Below are 20,038 nucleotides of genomic sequence, written 5' to 3'. Positions count from 1 at the left end.
CCGAGAAAATTGGACAGCAGATGAATCTCGTGAAATTTATTAAAGGATTAGAAGACGCGGTTTGAAACAACAGGGTGATAACGATCAGGCAACCTTTTCTATCCCGGCTAACAGCTGTTCGCGCGATAATTACGGCAGACTAGGAGTTTCGCTTGAGTATAAGGTGCAGGTAGGTGCACCCACAAGTCGAACGAAACGGGGGTGCTGGTGGCATAGGTTCCGTTAGAGCCCGGAGGCTGCGTTCGTTCACCATTACCGTGGAACGCGGAATATGATTACCTTCACCTGGGAACAGACTGTTCGTATCCCCTCCGGTGCGGAGACCGTGGGCGAAGTTTCCACCGTGGATCCTGTGTCCCGGTTCGCCGTTGATACTCGCCGATGTTCCGTGATTAGTTAAAGACTCGGCTCCCCGCACGATTTCCGACTTTACAGGCCGTGAGATCGAGATCAGGCTCGCCTTGAAATCCGCATTAACGACGACAAACGAGGAACCGCCGGTAACGGCGCGGACCGAGAAGAGAGTTCTGCCAGGCGAAACCCATTTACGCGTACGGCTAATTCGATTTCGCGCGTGTTGCGTGTTATGCAAATGAACGATCGAAACGATCGGCGTGTGCGTGCCTGCACGATCGTCAACATCGGTCGCGATCGGTGTTCCCTTGATTTTCTATCTGCTAATTGGAAATGGTTCAAGACGGTTCAACGGAACGCTTCCCTCGCGAGTGGCTGCGTTTTATGCAAATCTTCCGAGATCCATTTGATCGGCCAGTTTATGGGCATCGACCATTTTTGTTCGGCTCTGTTATCGCGTGCCGCGTGTAACGGTGGTATTTCATATAAAGGGTTTCAAAGCCGGCGGCCCGGTGACACGATGCAAAGCGTTCACTTCCGACATGGTAATACTCTGAATGAGCATCGTATACCGATCCAGCTACGAATAACGGACCTGTCCGCCTCTCCTAAAAGGCACTCTGTCCCGTACACCGGGATGCTTCATCTTCTTGCCGGGCTTTCGACGACTGAAAGCTCGATAATTGACAGCCCCGGCTTCTGGGCTATTTTATCGCGCCCGGTAAGTGGACGTCCAACTTTGTTTGCTCTCGTCCTTGGGTATATCTTCGATCGTTTCTCCTTTTTAAATTACTCGCATGGTCTTCGAGTAATTTAACAATTTTTTCGAGTATCCAAGAAATCAACGTGTATCACTAGCCTAATATTCCTTGTTAGTTTCATTACCGAACAAGACTGTAGGAGAGGTTAAACAAGGAACTAGCTGTGCATCGGTATCTGATACAAGCTATTCTGCTCGGTCCAGCAAATGCGAGAACGGTCGCGGCGTGATCTGCACATTTCAGTTTATGGGCGCAAACGGGTTGAAAGGTCAGGGATCAGCGCGAAGGTGGACACTTGGTGGCCGGGGTTGAGGCTGGTAAATGACGTTATGCAAATTGCAAGGTTAACCGTAAACTTTCGTGATCCTGCCACCATTAGCCTCGTTGTTTCGCCTGGAAGCATCTTGCCCGTGGGAGACATCCGCGTTATTAATTATACGGGAATCGTCATCGTTTTCTTTCTTCCGGAGTTTCAGGGAAGGTGTCCGGCCCGGAGGGAAGGGCCTCGTCTCGTCTCACCCCCGAAGCTCGCTTCCGCGTGCCAAAGGATCGAACAGTTCCAGACTGGTCCCTCCGGCCACTGGAGACAGGTTGACGGCGAGCGGCTCGTTACCCGATCATCAGCTTGCAATCTCGCCACGAAAGCAGTCGTTTCTTCGTCTCCTCTTCGGCTCCTTTGCGCCAAGTTAACTTGAGCGTGAATCGCAGCCTCAAACTCGTGGTAATTTTTCAATCTCCGATAATACCATCGTACCAACCACTATGACGAAGATCCATATTGTACGCGTCCATTCAAACTGCGAACACGCGGTTTGATTCATCACGGTCGCAATTGTGAAACGATTCGAGGCCGCATCAAACGGCACAAATTGCAACAACAAAGAAAAGTCAGCCTCGACGCGTTCTTGCAGAAGGTTCGGAAAGGTATACTGCTGCGGATATTGCAGCGGAGAAATCATTAGCACGGGCCGAGAAGCATGGAGGAGAGCGAGCGGTCGAGCGTGTTTAGAGGTACGCGAGAGAGGCGATTATATTGCGGGTTAAGGGGGCTATCGGGTATTCATTACGCCTAATGACCTCTCGAAGCGGCGAGTGCTTTTGGGCACGATGGAACGATGGAACGTGAGGCGGCACGGCACGGAACGGCACGGCAGAGAAGGCAGCCACTCTTCGGAACAACGGGGTTCGATTACTCAGGGCCTCGACGTTCACACGAGGGTGCTCGAGCAACAGGTCGGCATCATGTACACCGGCTCTATTTATAGATCTACCTGAGCTAGAATTACGTGGGGCCGAGGATAAGACTGGCTGCCGACTCCTCGTCTTCACCTGAATCCACCACGATGCCGGTTTCCTACCCTCATCCGCCATATTTGGTTCGTTCGGATCTGGGCAAAATCGTGTTTCACTCGGCGATTCTTCGGAATTCGCCCCAGCTGCAGCGCCTCGATCGATCGATCGGTTCTACATCTTTTTTTTTTATATCCCCCTTTCACCCCTATTTATTTCTTCCACTATTTTCACCGTCTATCAAAGATTTACCAATTTCACGGAATTTCTGGATACACTGATTATTGATTCGATCGATCATCGATCGTAACGAGTATCTGTAATAAGCGTGTCGAAGGAATAATCACCGACGTCCATTAAGCTTTCTTTTTTTCTTTTCATTTCTCTCGGGTGAATCTCGCTTAAAACGAGCCGACCAAATAGCTCGATCTCGTGTTACTTGATAGTATCACGTACCGATGATTATCGTGAACAATGTTGCCCCGTAACTCGCGACTTTCCTATACCGTTACAGACGGAAAAAAGCCGGTTACATAGGAGTACCTGACGATGGGAGACTCGCGTTATTAATAGCTAAACGGCCTACATTGGCGCTATAAAAGCATCGGGCCGACTGAATACGCGGTATCGACGGGACGATACATTGTACAGGAGGTATGCAAATCGAGACGGGATTCCTGCAGTGGTCGACTTTAATCGTTCACTGCGTAATAATCGTTATCAGTCGGTTTTTCGAACAGGACGAAGAACCGCTCGACCGTGTCGTAAGAGTCTTCAGCAACATCTCACAGGGTATTCAAAGTTATTTTGCTCATACTTCGAGTTTGTGCGTCGCGATTGAAACGTCCCCTTCGTGTCGATCGATCGTTCGATCGTTCAGCAGCACGTAATAACGAGTATTACCGCAAGATGCGGCGATTCCCCTGGTATTATAATATCTCGTCGAAAGATCGGATCGGGCCGGGTGCCCGCAACCACCCTGGATACCCATCTCTCTTTTTCTCTTCATCTCTTTCTCTCTGCGCGTTGTTCGGACGTTTTAACCATGTAAAAACACTTCTTTTCGTGGAGTAATGGAAGACGAGATGCATGCTCATTATTGGGATTATTAAATTCGAGCAATTTAACCGTGATACACGCCGTTCCGTTTTAACGCGCATTCATTTCGTATAGGCGTGTCTGCGGCACGTTCATTTTCGTTAATCGAAAGGGAAGTTGTATTATATCTCGGTGTTTCTTTATTAAATTGATTCATCGTGCTCGAGGCGAGGAGGGATTGTATTATGGTAAATTGGAACGGGGGTGTACGTCTCACGCTTAGGAACATTCCTTCCACGAAGACGCGGTTTTTGCAAGGATCGCAAAGTTTTATCGTCATCCGTGCGTTTCGCCGACGTACAATTAACTCGATTATTATTACCGCGTTCACATAACTCGGCCCGTGAGTTACTCGCATTCTTCGCATCCTGCCTTCTGTATATCTCCCTTATATATCTGGAAAAGAGTAATAAAAGCGTAATCCCATCAGCCCCGTTCTTCTTCTTCCTCCGTTAAGTTCACACTTTTTCATCCGGCCTCCCCGTTCGAGACGTTTATGGATCTCTTCGGCTTTTCCGTTCCGAAGAGCGTGGAAAAATTCACGCAACGCGACGAAATATAATTTCCGCCTCGTCCCGGGATATTCTTACTCTCGCGTCTCGTTGTTTTCCCTTTCCGTTCCCGTCTGCTTTTTTTATGGCGGAAGTCGCTTCTTATCTAATTTCTCGTCCCCCCCCTCGTCCCGCTTGTCTTTCGGTGAGACTGCTTTTGCCACCGCGTTTGCACAATCCGTTAACACCTCCGCGAGACCTGACGAATCCTTTTTCCCTCCGCGAAGCATCGTTATCGACGGTCCCTTTGACGGGAACAACATCCCGTCTCCTCCGGGTTGTTTCCTAGCCCTTTTTCCCCGCGTCATCCCTGCCCGTCCGTTCTATCTCTACGTGTTGTATGTACAACGAGGAACACAGAGGCGAACGAGCAGCAGAAAGAGGGAATTTAGAAGGCGCAATAAAAGCAAGGGTCCCTTTTCTGTTTGACGAGAGCCTTTTTCCACCGCGTTCCCATGCATCAAGAGAAACCTCTCTTTTCTCGGTTATCCATGCGGTGCACAACAGTTCGGTCCGGCAACGAGCGCTGGCGAGTTTCCGGCGCGAAGCACCCTAAGGTCGTGCAAACACGAGCGCCCAGCCCTGCCGTGAAACGCAACTCGACTTTTTCACGGATAATCCGTAAGTGGCTGTTTTGTTTGCCGCCTGTCCCGTCCGTTCGTCCGCCAAGGTACGCGCTTCAGACGTAATTTCAAGATTCTTTTCCGGCAATTCAAACGCGTTTCTCTCTATAGAGCTTCTCGTATAGAAACACCATAATCGTGCAATTAATTTGACCAGAAAGGTAAAGAATTTTCCGCGGAAAACAGGTTTCATCCTGATCGCTACCGCTTTGCTATCATCTTTACCGGTTATCATCCCCCCCGTCTTAGACAACTAGTAATCCAATTACGCGAGTTTCTTTATTTTTCCTATCTATCGGCAGCGAGCATAATATCCAGCGCCAGATATCAGAGGTACGTAAATAGCTTGGAACGATGGATCGTCGAACGATCATCGAGGCAATTTGCACGAAATTAAAATGGCCGCGATCCACGGGATAGGGAAGAGGATGAGAGGGCATGAAAGAACAGCGAAAGGGCAAAGCGGTGCTTGGTAATCGACGTCCCGGATGATTGCGGCAGGTGCAACAGTGTGTCGCGATCGTCTCGCGATCACCGACAGGAAGACCTCTCCTCCAGGGAGAGAGGGATCTTTCTCTTCGCGCTGGTAATCGGAAACATCGGGGCGTTCCGATCGCGCCGCTACCTATCTGATCGCGTAATAACAGGAAGACGTACGGTGATCGCGGTAATTAAAACACGCCACGTAGTAATCTTCAGCCCATTAAAGCCCATCAATTACGATCCGCCCTTCCCTCAACGAGACGCATCTCGAAGGGAATCTCGCGTCCGGCCTGTTGTGCATAATTCAGAACGCGTTTCGTGATAATGGTCCACGGGGACGGGAACGAATCGATAGGTTCTTGGAAAAGGTACGATGATTTAAGGGATCGGCATCGTGAATCTTCATCTTGCTTCTTTTTTCTCTCTTAAATATTTTATAATATTCTTTTTGCGACTAAGTACCGAAAAATAAAACTGCATCAAAATTGTGGCTCTCTCCATGGTCCGCCATCGGAGGGTTACTCGTAATTGACCGTTACCGAAGAAATTGATCCAACTCCAAGTCAGAGTACAATATAACGAGAGTTTTTTAGTTTCCAGAAGGTTAGCGTTTCCTTTTACCCCGAGGAAAAGGGGAAAAGCAATGGAAATCGTTGTTTTACGGCGCGACGAAGGGTCTTATCGCGGAGTCTGCGAAAAGCGAGCGCGAAATTTCTCAGGAATTCAACGTGCAGGGAATCGACGCCCATTTCCCTCGTTCCCGATGCCATTACCTACCCCCGTTCGCCATCCACCTTCAGATTTATAACGCTACTTAAATCATTCTTTACGTTCACCGAGAGCAACATCGTTGCCAGGATAATCTCAACTACGTTGCATAATGTTTCGTGTATCCGCGATGAGTTTCTACGACTTCCTTTTCAAATAACGTCCTGTTCTAATCGAGCGTCTAATATGCAAAGCAACGTCGGCCTAATCAACGCGAATCGAATAGAACAACGATCTAATCGTACGTGGAAAATGTTCCTCTTTGCCTCGCGATAGTAAAAGAGAAATAGTGGAGGCGAAGTCTTCCGTTATCGAGTACACCTCATTCTTCGACGTTATTATTGGCAGAAACGGCCGGTTACGATCCAGGGAACACCGGAAATTGTCCGTTATGAAGAGCACCGGTGATTAATTATTATGCAAACTAGCGGTATCCGCGTTCCTGGTCCTTTATGCGTCTCGAAGGTGCCGCGGATCCTCTCACGACGGTTTAATGGCTCGTCTTTAAGGTGTTATTGCTGCGTTTGACAGAAACAGCGCGACGAGAGTTAAACGTTCACGGCCGAAGGAATGCGGAATGTCATTCCCGACGAGCTTTTCTCTATTGCCAGCCTGTCTATCCGGCCCGGCCAACATTGTTACCAGCTTGATGGGTGATATTTTACGGTGTTCCTGGATGGTAATGGCGAGACGAATAAATACGTCTTCGGATTTAATTTTCTCGGAATTATACGTGTGATTGCGCTCCGTAACGCGCAAGTCCTTCGAGATCGTCGTTCCATCGTCGCTATCGAAAACATTTGATCGGACAGCGGTGGAATTTTTATCGGGATCCATTATCAGGGTGGTACAATAAGGAAGGTAGAAAATATTTCTTGCTACGTTCGAGCACTATAGAAGATTTAACGCGTAACGATCGAGGGAACGTTACAGAATAACGAGTAGAGGCAAACGTTTCTGCTGCTGGTCGGCCGTGACGAGACACTTTGAACGCAGCAACTTCAACATTGTAACTTGAAGGATCGTTCCCAATTGCTCTCGCCGTTAGCCTGCGGTTAAATCGATGCCTCTCGAAGGGACGAAGATTTACTCCGCAGGCTGACGCGGTGTGTGTAGTTGGCCGTCGAAGAGGATGACAAACCCGAGTTGCCGGGAATTATACGCGGAGAAAAGCGCACCATCGTCCTTCCATTACGGAATGTCGATTGCTCCTTCCCTTCGCCGCTCGTATTATGGCCGTGCCTGTCGAGGGTCTCTTCACGCCTTCTACGAGCCGAAGTATACGATTCGAAGAGAGGAGAGACGAGGAGAAAAAAAAAGCGACGTAAAGTCGACGAGGTGGAAAAGAAGAAACGAACGAACAAACTAGATAATTGCGAATATCTGCTGACGCAGCAAGGAAATCGTTCGACGATTCACGGTTGTTTGACTTGCCCTCTCGAATAACGTCCAACAGATTCCTCCCGGTAATTGGATCTTCTTCTCCTGAAATTATCCCCCGAAATCGTCGAAATTATCCTAGAAAATCCTTCCGACGAAGGATTCGAATCGGAGACAATGTGTTTATCAAACGACGAAATCAGAAATTTTCTTCGTCCATAATTGGATGATTACCGCAAATCTTCGAAACTAGTCTGCTCCTCTGTTCTATATTCTTTCTTCTTTAAATTACAGAGTCGTGGGCCGAGATTAGAGGTCCTCGATGCTGTATCAAAGTACCGTTTCCATCGGGATCAGTTGCTCGGACGAACACGGTTGCTCGTTCGGCTACTCTCTAATCAGGGAGGCGACGGAAACGCGAACGTAACCGGCGGCGAGTCAGTATCCCGTGTGCAAATAGCAGGAGGCGCGTAGGTATCGCATATACAAACAGGGAATAATTAGAATGATAATGGAAGCGTGCCCTTCGGGGCGAAGAACGAAAGAGCGTACGAGCGGGAGGATTGGCTGACCGTGGCTGACTTTAACTTCGTTCCTCGGACTGTTTGCACATCGGGAAACCCTCGAAGTTGCTGCATCGGAACCGATGTTTGCCCTACGTTTACGTGGAAAGCCTGAAATACCCGAGTTTGCTTTGGGCGCGGCTGCCCACGGACGCGTTTCCCACCCGATTCACCGTCTTTGAACGAACCCTTAAGTTCAAGGCACCGTGCCACTTAGCGAGACAATGTTGAAGGTAAACGAAACGCTCGCATCTGGCCAAGCTTTGCACGACCGTTTGTCTTCAGCGTGGGAAAGCTTCGCGCCGATAGGATCTTCGATTTTTCGTATGCAGATTTCTCATTCGTAGACATCGAAATAATTATTCGTGCAATTATATAAAAGCTGAGAGTTTTTAGTGCAATTGCAATTATATTGAGTTGCATTTGAAATAACTTTAATTAAGAGAGTATTGTTAATATTTCTACGGTGAGGCTGAATCGCGCGTCGAAGGAATATGAAAAGAGCGAGTGACAGGAGGAAGACGGATCAGGAAATGACGCAAAGTTGATCGAGCCGAGCGTTCGGATAAACCATCCACCTTGGTCTTGCGATTCCTCGTAAGGTCGGGGTGAAGGAACCTTAATGACTGGATACCTAGGAGACGGGATAAGAGTTAAAGAAACGGTGATCCTGTCCTCCCTGGAACAGGCATGCGCACCTGTGCCGAGCTTTACCGAAGTAACGTGCACCGATCCCTTAGCGAGTCACGATGGCCAGTCTTCTTGTACAAGGTTTTCAGATCGACGCGACATCCCGACTAGGAAACCAGTACAAGGAAGTATAGAACGATAGCTGGAAGGAGCTTGCGCTGCTGGGAAGTAGCTACGACGAATGTACAGAAGATTTCACGGAATCGAACGTGACTCTTGTTCAGTTTTACCGTCATCTGCAACGCGAGCCATTTTTCTTTCCTCCTTTTTTCTCGAGAAGAGAGATAAACTTGAACAAATTTCATCGACGATTTACGAGACGTGTTTAATCTCGAGGTCAAAAGAATTTAATAAGAAAACGAAGAATCATCGAAAAGATAAACCATCGGGCAAGGAATACGAAATGAATTTAAATTAATTAGATTTAATTATTTTCAGGTCTGCGTTCGAGAAGAAGAAAGATTCGACGCTGTTTATTCATCGTCCTCGTGGTCCAGGTGCGAGCTCTCCCCTCGTAAAAAAGCACCGAGTGCCCGTGCTGTGATTAATATTTGCACATCCGGCCGGTGCGAATAATTTTCATCGGCTTGCCCTGTTGACGAAGCGCGAGCCGCTCCGGTACATGGTGTCGGTGTCAGGCAAAGAAAACGAGAAGATCGACGTGGTCGTGTACGAACCGGACAACGGGACACCGTTGTTCCGGTGGCCCTCTATAAATAGGATGGCGGAGAGCTTGATGATCAATATTCGTACATCCGGTTGGTTGGACGATCCGACGGATATTCCTACTTGAATTTTATAAGAAGTAAGTATTTTTATGGGCATCTGCCATAAAACAGTTTACGGTGTACACACGATACTCGTCCTTTTCGACGAAATATTTTTCACTCATTTCTTATTAATTATCAAGAAATTCCCGACGATTATCCGAACAAGTAGGGAAAAAGGATAATGATAATTCAGCCGGGGCGTACACCGGAATCCCGAAAATAATGAAATTCCATGGTAGTAGCAGCCTCCGTATCCATTGTCCTGTGACATACGTTATCGTCTCTAATTTCCAGAAGTCGCTCGGAGGAATTCCTGGCGGGCGAGGTATGTAAACGGTTACAGACGTCTCATTGTTACGAGGGAGGAGAAGGGTTATACCGTCAGAGATGGGCCGAGCACGATCAGAATAATGCAAGTCGGTGTAGTTGAACGAAGAGGTGGAGGCGTTCAACCGGAGGTGTTAGTGGACTATAAAGAGAAGCAGAAGAACGGTCGGCTCGTGCACGAGCCACACAGCGGGACACTGTTGTGTCCCCGTGGCCCAGGTGCTGGGCCACCCTCGACTCTCCCCCCAGCCTCCCCACCCTCCCCCTACGTTTACGAACGGCACGGCCAGAAAGGTTACTCGTCGAAGTCGGGGGGCTTGGTGAACGCGGTTGAAGATCGACTCTCTTCTTGGACCGGAGGACAAGGCGCGAGGGAAATAATGTGGCGACGATGAACCGGATGCGAGCTTTGCCAACCACGAACCAGCCACCCAACGTAAAGGGCCAGTGGAGTTGTCTTACCCCGTGTAAGAGGTCGAGATACGATCTCTCGTAGCCGACTCGGCCCGTCCATCGGGGGCCCACCTTCGGGGACAGGTTCACGCGACGACAAAACCTGTCGACGCCTCGACACGTCAGCCTTGGAAGGATGATAATCGCTCGCCGTTGAGGGACACCCACGAAACCGAGAATCGATAGACGATCGGTATCCTGCTACGCTCCGATACCTTATTAATCCTATCTCCTATCTGTTAATTGGCTAGTTACCCGGCGATGGTAATTATTTTACGGTAGAATTTCTGCAAGCTCGTCACGAAATACTGTGCACAGGATGCTGTTTCGTCTCTTTTAAAATAGAGAAGCAAAGATCGTATAAATTCAGTAGACGGCTGGTAAGGGGGACACGTTGTATGTATATACACTCGTCTGAACGTGAAATTATTTCCAAGGAGCGTCTACGAGATTCTATGGATTCATCTCGACTCGTTGCCCTCCCAGGAACTCGTATCAAGTCGAGCAATCGAGGCAGCGACCCGAAGAAATCGTTCCATTTCGATATTCCATCGAAACCATACGATGCCTTAATATCTGCTCCCTTCTTCGGCAATGCTCGTTCGCGGGAGGGCATGAAAATTGGTGGAAGGAAAAGCTCGAGGAAAATAGAAGAGGAGGAAACGGAGCTACTCTTTCTACACGTTGGTTCGGTTAAAACGGCCATACTCTGTTACTATCTTATTACGAGGCTCCGCAAATGGTCTTCATCAAGTTAAGACCGTGTTCTACCAGCTCGACGTTTCCTTCTCCTCCTCTTTCTTTTCCTTCGCTCTCGTCTCTTCTTCTGTTCGCCCTTTTTTCCCCTAGCTATTTCTACATCGTCAGCCCGTGCTCGAGAAGAGGCAGGAAGGTGGATGACTTTCATTCGTGGCGCGACGAGCCAGAACGGCGAAGAGAAGAGAAGAGCGAGCCGAGGAAGGGCCTGGAGAGAAGGTGAACAAAAGAGAAGGTGGTTCGACGTTATTAATCTCGGAACGGACGTGACGCGTGACGACGATCACGGTGGTTTCGTCTCGTCGCGGATAGATACGGGCCACGAGTGCCCGGAGAGCCACGAGTTCCACAGCTCATTCTTCATGGTCGAGTGACTTTTGCGTATATACGAATGCCGGACGATTAACGATCGTACCGTGGTTGCGCTCGTTAAGCGACAGTTTCTTTTCCTCCTCTTCGAGATGAGCCACCGGTAAGACGGTCGAGGGACCAAGAAGGAGAAGACGAAGAAGAAGAAGAAGAAGAAGAAGAAGAAGATGAAACTGGTACACCAGAGATCATCCCCTCGGTCGAAGACGAATGATCCGGACTCTCCGCCGGATACATTATCGCTGTGTGCAGTGGAGAACTGCACGAGCACCATCGGGGCGACACTTTCGTAGAATCGTGGATCGGCCACTCGTGACGACGATGGCGATCTCTAAGAGGTCCTCGTGCCAAGGTCGTACGACTAATAATAACTCGGTAGGTAGAAATCGATTTCACCACGAATCACGACTGCGATTCCGAACCGGAATCGACGTGTGGGTCGATTGCGTCCGTTCGGTGACAACTGATCCCACGCGACAGAAAAACAGTTTCGCCTCATTATGCATCGATATATGTATCTCGTGGGATCAACAAGGTTGCTCAACCCGGTCCGTATTTGAATAGAGTGAAAACAAGTGGAGGATAGTGAAAGTGATTCCTTGGAAACAAAACAGAGGATCTTTTCATTCCAGCAACGAATTTTATTGAATTTATTGAAAATAGAACGTGCTCGAGCAACCGTGCTACTGGTGCTTACATAATTTCTAATTAACTCATTGCCAGCTAGTTTTTCTCCTGTTCGGATAATCGTGCGAAAATTCTGACAACAATCGTAGGAAGCAATTGGTTGCTACGCTGACCAAGAGGACTTCCTATGTGTCACGGTTCCGCTCTATTTTATTCCACGACGAAACTGGAGGAAAGCTGGATGGCACGGTGGTCATTGAAGAGACAATCTACGATCTAATTGTCGCAAGATGCAAACGAAAGGACGTTTTCGTATTCAGACGTTCATGGAGTGATATTACCGCGATGGTGAATCGGCTTTGAATATTTCTCTAACTCGTACCATCGTTCGTTACGATGAAAGATATTGTACATACACGGTGTACCGTGTAATTTGCATTTATTTTATCCGTAAACACAGTGGCCGCGTACGCAGCTCGAAGAAGGAAGCAGAAAGATCCGAGGAAAAGAATTCTCTGAACGCGTTGCTACCATACTTTGAAATCGGGATCGGCTAATGGCGTTAAAGCTAAGGAACTAAGCACCGGTTAGAAGGTTTACCGTTACCACCTGCCCGATCACCATTAGAGATTACTTCTCGCCCGAGATCGCGTTTATATCTAGTTTCGTGGAGATGCTTTAGCCTTTTCTTCTTTTTTCTTCCACGATTAAAACAGTAGACTCGCGTGCGTTTCATCGATTCGTACCTGTTACGAACCGCGGTATCACGAGAACCCCTCGTTCGGTACCAGCACGGCAAATTATCGTTTCACGTGTTTCATCGATCTTTTACGAGCCTCGAATTCCGCGATTCGAGGAGAATTGAAATTACAACCGAAGTGTTTCTTCTTCGGGCTGGATAACAGCGAGGAAGGCATCGATTAGGATCGCGGTTTGATTGCACACCGTTTCTTCCTTCCTTCGATTTTTCATTCGATTCGATTAAACCGGTTTCCGAGCTGCCTTCTATATTCGATCGAGGATGATGTCATTAAAAAACCCGAGATCGCGAGACTTGCGGGAGGGAAATGTCGCGGAGGACGAAATCACGATTTTGTTTCTCATTAACCGAACACCGTTCGACCTCGAAGCTTACGATGAAGAAGGGAACGAGTTGGGGTACCCAGTGTGTACAGGTACGAACGCCTGCCTTTTAATTCACTGTATAATGTTACGCGCTATTGTACTTAATTCCGGCCTGATCTTACGGTACATCCCTCTCCGAAGTATCGTATTAGCCTACCCTTTCGCGAACGCCTCTTCTTTCATCGGTAACTCTAATAAATAACCCGGCCTTTCGAGGATGCTCCGAATAAGGAAGATTCTCTGGGAACCGAATCGCCAGCACGCGATAGTCAAACGCGATTCCATTCTTTTATTCGAAATCCCTGTTTCTTCACCTCTATCTTAGAACATACGTTTTGTCGTGTTATTTTATCATTTATAAAAATGATTTTTTTGAAAATCCAGGTACTTGAATCCCGATGAAAATCGTTCCATTTTCTAATCACACCTTCCAAGTTTCACGACGAGTTAATCTACCGACGAATGCAGGTAGATAGATTAGCGACAACTGGATCCCGTCTTTATGAGTTATGTAACAGGTGCCAGCGACTCGGAGCGCGAGCTGAAAAGGTGACAGCAATTACGCGCGACAAGTTGTACGCTCGATAAGAGCTGTCCGGAGGCTGGTTGTACCCGATCAGTCGTACAAAGGACGCATGAAAGCCAACAGCACCGTGAACTTGACGCTTTTGCATCTTATCTACGAACGAGTTAGCAGCGACTTTAGAAAATGGAACGATCCATAAGGGCCGTTTAAACTGGCCGATAAAACAAGTCCGGGTAACCTGTTACCGCTTGTTACCGGATTATTTCGTGAATAAAACGGCACGATTCCTCGCGTGCATGCTCGTGATTTGCCTACTTTAGACGCGATCAAAGGGTAGACGGAATAAGATAGAATAGGTGGAAGTAGAAACAGACGGAGATAGAGCGAAGAGGTAAAAAGGATGGATAGGTCACCGACCGGTTGTCGTTGACAATTCCGTCGACCGACACACAGCGACAGGTATGCCTACATTATTAGAGGAACTAGGCCAATGGTGCAGGTTCATTAAACGGCGAACTGGATTTGTACACCTTTATTTTCGCTTGCGACGCAACGGGGGGTCCTATGGTGTTTTAGGTCACCCGTCGTCTGACCGAATTTTTCGAAAGTCTCGCAACCACCTCGCTTTCTATCACAAACTTAGTCATCGAGAAGGTTCCCCTTTGTGCAACAATCGTGTGACGATTTTTGTCTCTTTTGTTCTTTCTTTTTTTTTTTGATTCGGGGTCCGAAGAGTGAATCAACCGAATGATTCAGGGACTCGAATAGAATGTTTGGTGCCTTTTTTTTAAATCAAACGAATCGTAGTTTGATTATTCAGGTTTTTAATGAAAAGCAGCGAGGTATTGAATTTGAAGATCCTAAAATTTGTCAATGAACCGTCGAATTTATTCGCGGTGATTCGAGTGGATGACACGAAAGGTATCGGCGTTGGTCGATTAACGTTCTAAAAACAGTTCGTGTGCTCGTGCAATACGTGCGACGAGTCCAAAGCTCGATATCCTCGGAGCCGATTCGTGCGCGCATTGAAATTCTCTCCGATCTCGTCGGGCAGAGTAGCCGATTTTTATCGAGTACACGACCGGTTACCGGGCAGAGCTCATAAACCGCATTCGACATCGAGGCACGGGCAGCGACGTAAGGAATACGAAGTATCACAAGGTAAACCCATTCGTGGTATTTCAATCGAGCAGACAGAAACCGTTCGAAACCCGTTCGCAGACCGCGAAACCGTGAAACCGTGTCGCGTGAATTCCATCACGAGCCTCGCGTGTTTGCGACAAAGCCGTTTATAATGACGTTATTAATTAGAAATATCACGGTTACGCTTCGCGAGATAATCATGATGTTGCGTCTGAAACGTCTGTTACGTGTGAAAGATAAGCAGAAGGATGAACGTGCTCTTGATCTTACTTTAATTATTCGTATCATTTTGACTTTAATCTGCATCGAGATAAAAATTCAGCGCATACATTGAATAAACAGAGATTACGTGAGGTGGATAAGATAAAGTACCCGGATCGTACCCTAGATATTTGCTATGCAAACGGTGATTACGATCGGGTAATCGAGAGACGGAGGAATCGTTCGCGAAACGGACAATTCGGTAATTGAACTTCTTTGTTCGCCGGTAATGGGAACGTTCGTTTTCGCGTACGAAGGAAACGATTTAGAATCGTGACAGAAAACCGATAAACGCGTCTTCGCTTTTTCTCCTCCCCTTGACGGTTCGCGAATCGATTCCGACCACGAAAAGGTTAGCCGAACGAAAATGGTACAACTTCCTGATTCTTGTCAGTTCCGAGGGAGTCAACGGCCGAACAAGCGAATTTCGGGTTCATTCGCATTCACCTACGCGAACCCGAGCGTATCCAAATTCCGTGATAATCGTAGGAGGTCGTCTCTTCGGAAGATTCGGTTCCGTGGAACAAGGCGTGACGTTGAATTAACACTTCGTGTACGAAGAACGCGTGCGTGGAATATGAGAAGTGTATCGACAGTACCGCGAACTAGGCGGCATACTCTGTTCCGTGTGAACGGAATTTGGACTCGATCCCCTAATTTCAAGTTATGAAATAATGGACAAAGGAATTTGGAATGGCCACTTATTTGGTGTGGTAAAAAATTGAGGGGGTGATTCTCCAAAAAAGAAATCTTCAGGTCTCCTAAGTTTAAGTTTAAATTTCATTTTCATCTCGATTGAAAAATGAATAATTATAGAAAATTAGAATAGGCATTTATTTCGAAAAATAGAAAATTGCCAGAGAATTAGAGAAATCCTCGAAATTTCTGACTGACATTAGGGGGAATGAATAATTGATCGCCTCTCCTTTGAACGGCCCTATGAATGCAGGATTTCACGGGCTGATAGGTCCAGTCTCCGTGCTCGATATTTTTAATAGCCCTTTTTCAACGGCGGTCAGGCCAGTGTCCGACGAACCAACCGTCCACGGAGGTGTTCTTCTTTTTTGAAACGTTATATGGACGGGGCCTGGGTCGATAGGAAGCGTTGCCTCTTTTAATGCTCGATCGCTTTGAAACAGTTTGACGTTCAAAAGATGTTACTCGACGTTCGTCAAACGTGATGTACCGGCACCATTAGTTTAGCGACACGCGGATTAATTCACAAACTAAAAATTAAAATAAATTTCGAGCACATCCCCCGATCTTCTAACATCCGACGATGTAAAATTCTCAATGTAATTTATCAAGTTCAATGCTCGCAGGAGGTTTCTTAAAAATTCACCAGAGGTTCGAAGAGTCGAAGGAGACGGTCGATCGAGGAACTTAGTATTTTCTGCTGAAAATAAGCGACTTCTCGGTCGCACGACCCGATTTCGTGCCGCGACACGAACCGCATCTCTCGGTTTTTACCGTTTCGTATGGGCCTACGTGATTCAAACGGTCGTTCAAGCGAGGACCCGAACGCGTATAGCAGCATAAATTCTTGCTTAACGATATTCGAATACTTTCACTGCGATTTTGGTCACCCAATTTAATCAACTAATACGTCATAGCATGCATCGTTTCTCAGACAACACTTAAGCGGAGGGAGTTGACACGTTGATCAGTCACAGTAAAAATAGACCCCTGTGATAAAAGAGTAGTAATCATTGAAAATTTTCCAGATGAGAAAATCTTAGGATCAATGTTAACCCTCGAACAGCGGAGTCTGAGCAAATCGAAATGAAATTAAAAGCGCTCTCTCCAAGGTCCGCCATCCGAGGATTAATTCTCTAATCCAAACTTTCAATTCGTTGTTTTATATTTAAGATAAAAGTATATGGAAATTTTCCTCCCATTTTCTTATTTTAATTACTTCATTACATTTGAAATGATCATTAACTAATGGTAGACATAACGTGCAGCTGCAGGCGCAAACTTCAGCTTGCTAATCGCGTGTCGTTCCAACAAGTTGTGCGACATTGGTTTTCACAGCTCACGGTTTACCTACGTTCTTGGTAACAAAGTGGCAGGCACAAAAGAAAGCTGCGAACAGTCTAGCCAAGCAAACACAGCCTGTTGCGAAAAGGGGGAGACGCGAAGTAGACGAGACGAGAGGAAAAGAAAAAGCTAGCCAGCTATGCTCGAGCTAGTTATTACCAGTGGTAATTAATTCGTGGCACGCCTAGCTCGAAACCTGCTTACGGTTGACTCTTCTCTTCGAAAGAACCGTTCTCTTCTTTTACCCGAGGGACTATGTTCGCGAAATCTTAATCGTCACCGCTTCAAGATGCTCCGTATTATACCAAAGTACCCACCAGAGGACTTGAAATTAACTTCATTCAAAAAAAAAAAAAGTAAGAACGTTTCTCCCTTTCTTTTGGAGATTGCAATTAAGTCGACAGAAGGATCGATTCTCCACGGCTATTGTTCGCAGATTGCGTGCTTCTTACTTACACTCCATTACTCTATTTCATTTTCGTCGCTGCGTGGAACGAGCGGGCAGCCTCGTGCCCGGCCACCACACACGGTCTCGGTAATTAGCCTTTAGTAATTAGCAATTAACCGGACGAGGCACGGCTAAGAAGCCGGGTAACCAGCGTTATTGTTCGTACACACGAGAAAAATCCTCTCTCGGTTGCATAGAAAATTCGCGCACGCGACGGGATGAATTTGTAGATAGAAAATTGAATCGAACGATTAAAAAGTGCATCCGACGAGTGCATCGGTTATCGAACTCTCCGAGAAAAAAAGAAGAAACGCACTCGTGGAAATTCCTATCGCGGCGTGAAATAGAAACAGCATGGTGGCTGGCGATAATTAGCGGATAACTAGGCGGTCGCATAATTAATTGATCGTTGTTGTTATTATATAGCGAGCAGGTAGGAACAAAGTAATTCGTTGATTAGAAATCCCTCGTTTCCTGGCAAAGGTGATTCAACGATCGGCTAAGCGCACGTTCGCTCGTCTACCTCGTGATCATGGATGCTAATGCAATCGCAACATCTTCGGGCTACTTCGACCGTGACAAATTCGTTCTCTTTTATTCCCGGCCAGCAGATTCATAACGAACTCGTGCACAGTTTAATCTCGGTTAGGTGCATCGCGCTGATTTCTCCGGTCGTCCTCGTCGTCGTGGTTGCTTCGAAGGGGAAGCATAGAATTCGATTCGCCGTAGGAATTCGAGGCTCGTTCACGTGCGTTAAACCGGCGCGCGTTCGTAGTCGGAAAGGAAGCCCGTTTACGCCGACGGGATACAAAGGGGTCCGTGCGCCTCCATAGATTCTCCTAGTTTACATTTTTCGTTTCTGTTAGCAGCGTGTCGCTCACGGGAACGATCCATTATTCCCGTCCCTGGAATTCCATCTGACTCATTATGCTGGCGCGCGTTCCGCCGCCGTTGGGCCCTGTTTTATATTCCGCTTTCGAACCCTCCCCGGGAAAAATTGATACAATTTCGGACCCCCTTTTGTTCGGGACAGAGCGAAGGAACGATCGGATCTCCCGGAGTAATTCTTTTTTTTTTTTTTTTTCAAATCCACGATTCGATTCGGTAGCAAGAAAAGTTTTTGCCGATCCGAAGAGCGGAACGTAATCGAACGGTGTTTCACGGATGTTAAACGGACAGATTCGCCGGTTACGTTCCTTTGGTATTCAGGTATCGGCGCGGTTTGCCTCGGCATTCAGACGCACTGTTTCTTTAATTGTACGAGCTGTTCGTGCGAGTCCGACCAGTCTTCCCGGCTGCAAGTCGACACGCACACCTATTGTGCCCGTCGACTTGAATTATTTAGGCCCGGGCCTCTTTGACTTCGTTCTAGACCGGTCCATCGACGCGCGGACCGTTTCTCTCCAGCCGGGCAGGAAAATGTTGTTTGCGTTCTTGTCCCGTACCGTGACTAACACGAAATTCCATTCGGTTTTTATCTAAAGAATCCAGCGAAACGTTCGAAACGCGACGAGGCAGCGCTCGAGATTGATACCGAGTTCGAACCGGTGTTCGATTTGTACGAAGCGTAACAGGTGTACTCCGATAAGCGAGTAGGTGAAAAACGAGGATGATTTTCTACACTCGAGGCTAGTTTATCGATCTCGACGATTCACAACCGGCTCGAATGAATCGCGTACGGAAAGCTAAGCGTATCACTTTGCGCCTCCGATGCCGCGTTCATTCGCCGACGAACGAACCGAACGTTTCTGGCACATATTGTACGTACTTCCAATTGAGAGAACACTCGAGGTATTCCTGCGGCGAGGCACATTGTCACAGTCCATGAAATCCACGATAATAGCGACGACGACGACGACGAAGAGGACGAAGACGAGCGAGTAGTGCACAGTGCAGTAGAATCACTGATCTTGATCACTTGGTATCACCAGATCGAGGAGAGGCCGGTGTACTAGCATAGCGAACGCGCGCGTCACTTTTCCACCCTTTTCGCCAGTGTTTCTTTTCTTTAATGCACTAGGATACTTTTCACTTTCTTTTTTTCTTTTTCTTTTTTTTTTTCTTTCTAAGACTTACCTATCCAGGACGGTCGTCGACGATGGACGACCCTGACGATCCTGTCCGACGACGCGTTCTCCCGCTTGGATGCGACGGAATCTCCTGGTGAAATTCTAAATCGTCGAACCTCGGTCACTGTACGAAAGGATCGCGGTCCTTGGCCGTATATCGCGATTAAAACTAACTCGGGGAAACAATCGGCTCGGTAGGGAATGTCCAGGGGCACACCGAAATGTTTCCGTCCGCTCTTCTCTCGCACCCTCGAGACGAGCGTGTGCGAGTTCAGAGCGTGTACTTTTCTCTCGTTCCCGGTCCCTGTTTTCTCTCTCTCTCTCTCTTTCTCTTCTGTCCCCTTGAAAATCACCGCGACACCGCACCGAACAGAAGTGAACTACTCGTGCGCCGCCGGTTCACGGTACCTTAAATACCTTGGCAGCCGCGCCACCGCCACCGCCGCCGCCACCGCCGCAGCACGCCACCGCCACCACCGCTGTGCGTCGTGCGGCCCCCTACCTCAAACTCGCCCCACGCCGCGCGCGCCGATTGGCGACGGAGAGGAGCCGATGTGTGCCCG

The 20,038-nt window shown here is 47.7% G+C and overlaps 1 protein-coding gene across 3 annotated transcripts in view; it reads right to left on the bottom strand.

The window, feature by feature from the left end:
• The window catches only part of LOC114879167 (titin), a 43,844-nt gene extending 24,007 nt beyond the window's left edge, over positions 1–19,837 (bottom strand). For all 3 annotated transcript variants that reach the window (XM_029193812.2, XM_046288072.1, XM_029193813.2), the window contains exon 1: positions 19,483–19,837. The gene's annotated coding sequence lies outside the window, so the exon portion shown is untranslated. The remainder of the gene's footprint in view (positions 1–19,482) is intronic.
• Between the last annotated feature and the right edge of the window lie 201 nt (positions 19,838–20,038).

The sequence above is a fragment of the Osmia bicornis genome, chromosome 12 (assembly GCF_907164935.1).
Source record: "Osmia bicornis bicornis chromosome 12, iOsmBic2.1, whole genome shotgun sequence".
Lineage (NCBI taxonomy): Eukaryota > Metazoa > Arthropoda > Insecta > Hymenoptera > Megachilidae > Osmia > Osmia bicornis.
Note: the sequence above shows the minus strand (reverse complement) of the source record. Positions and strands in the feature narration are given on the sequence as shown.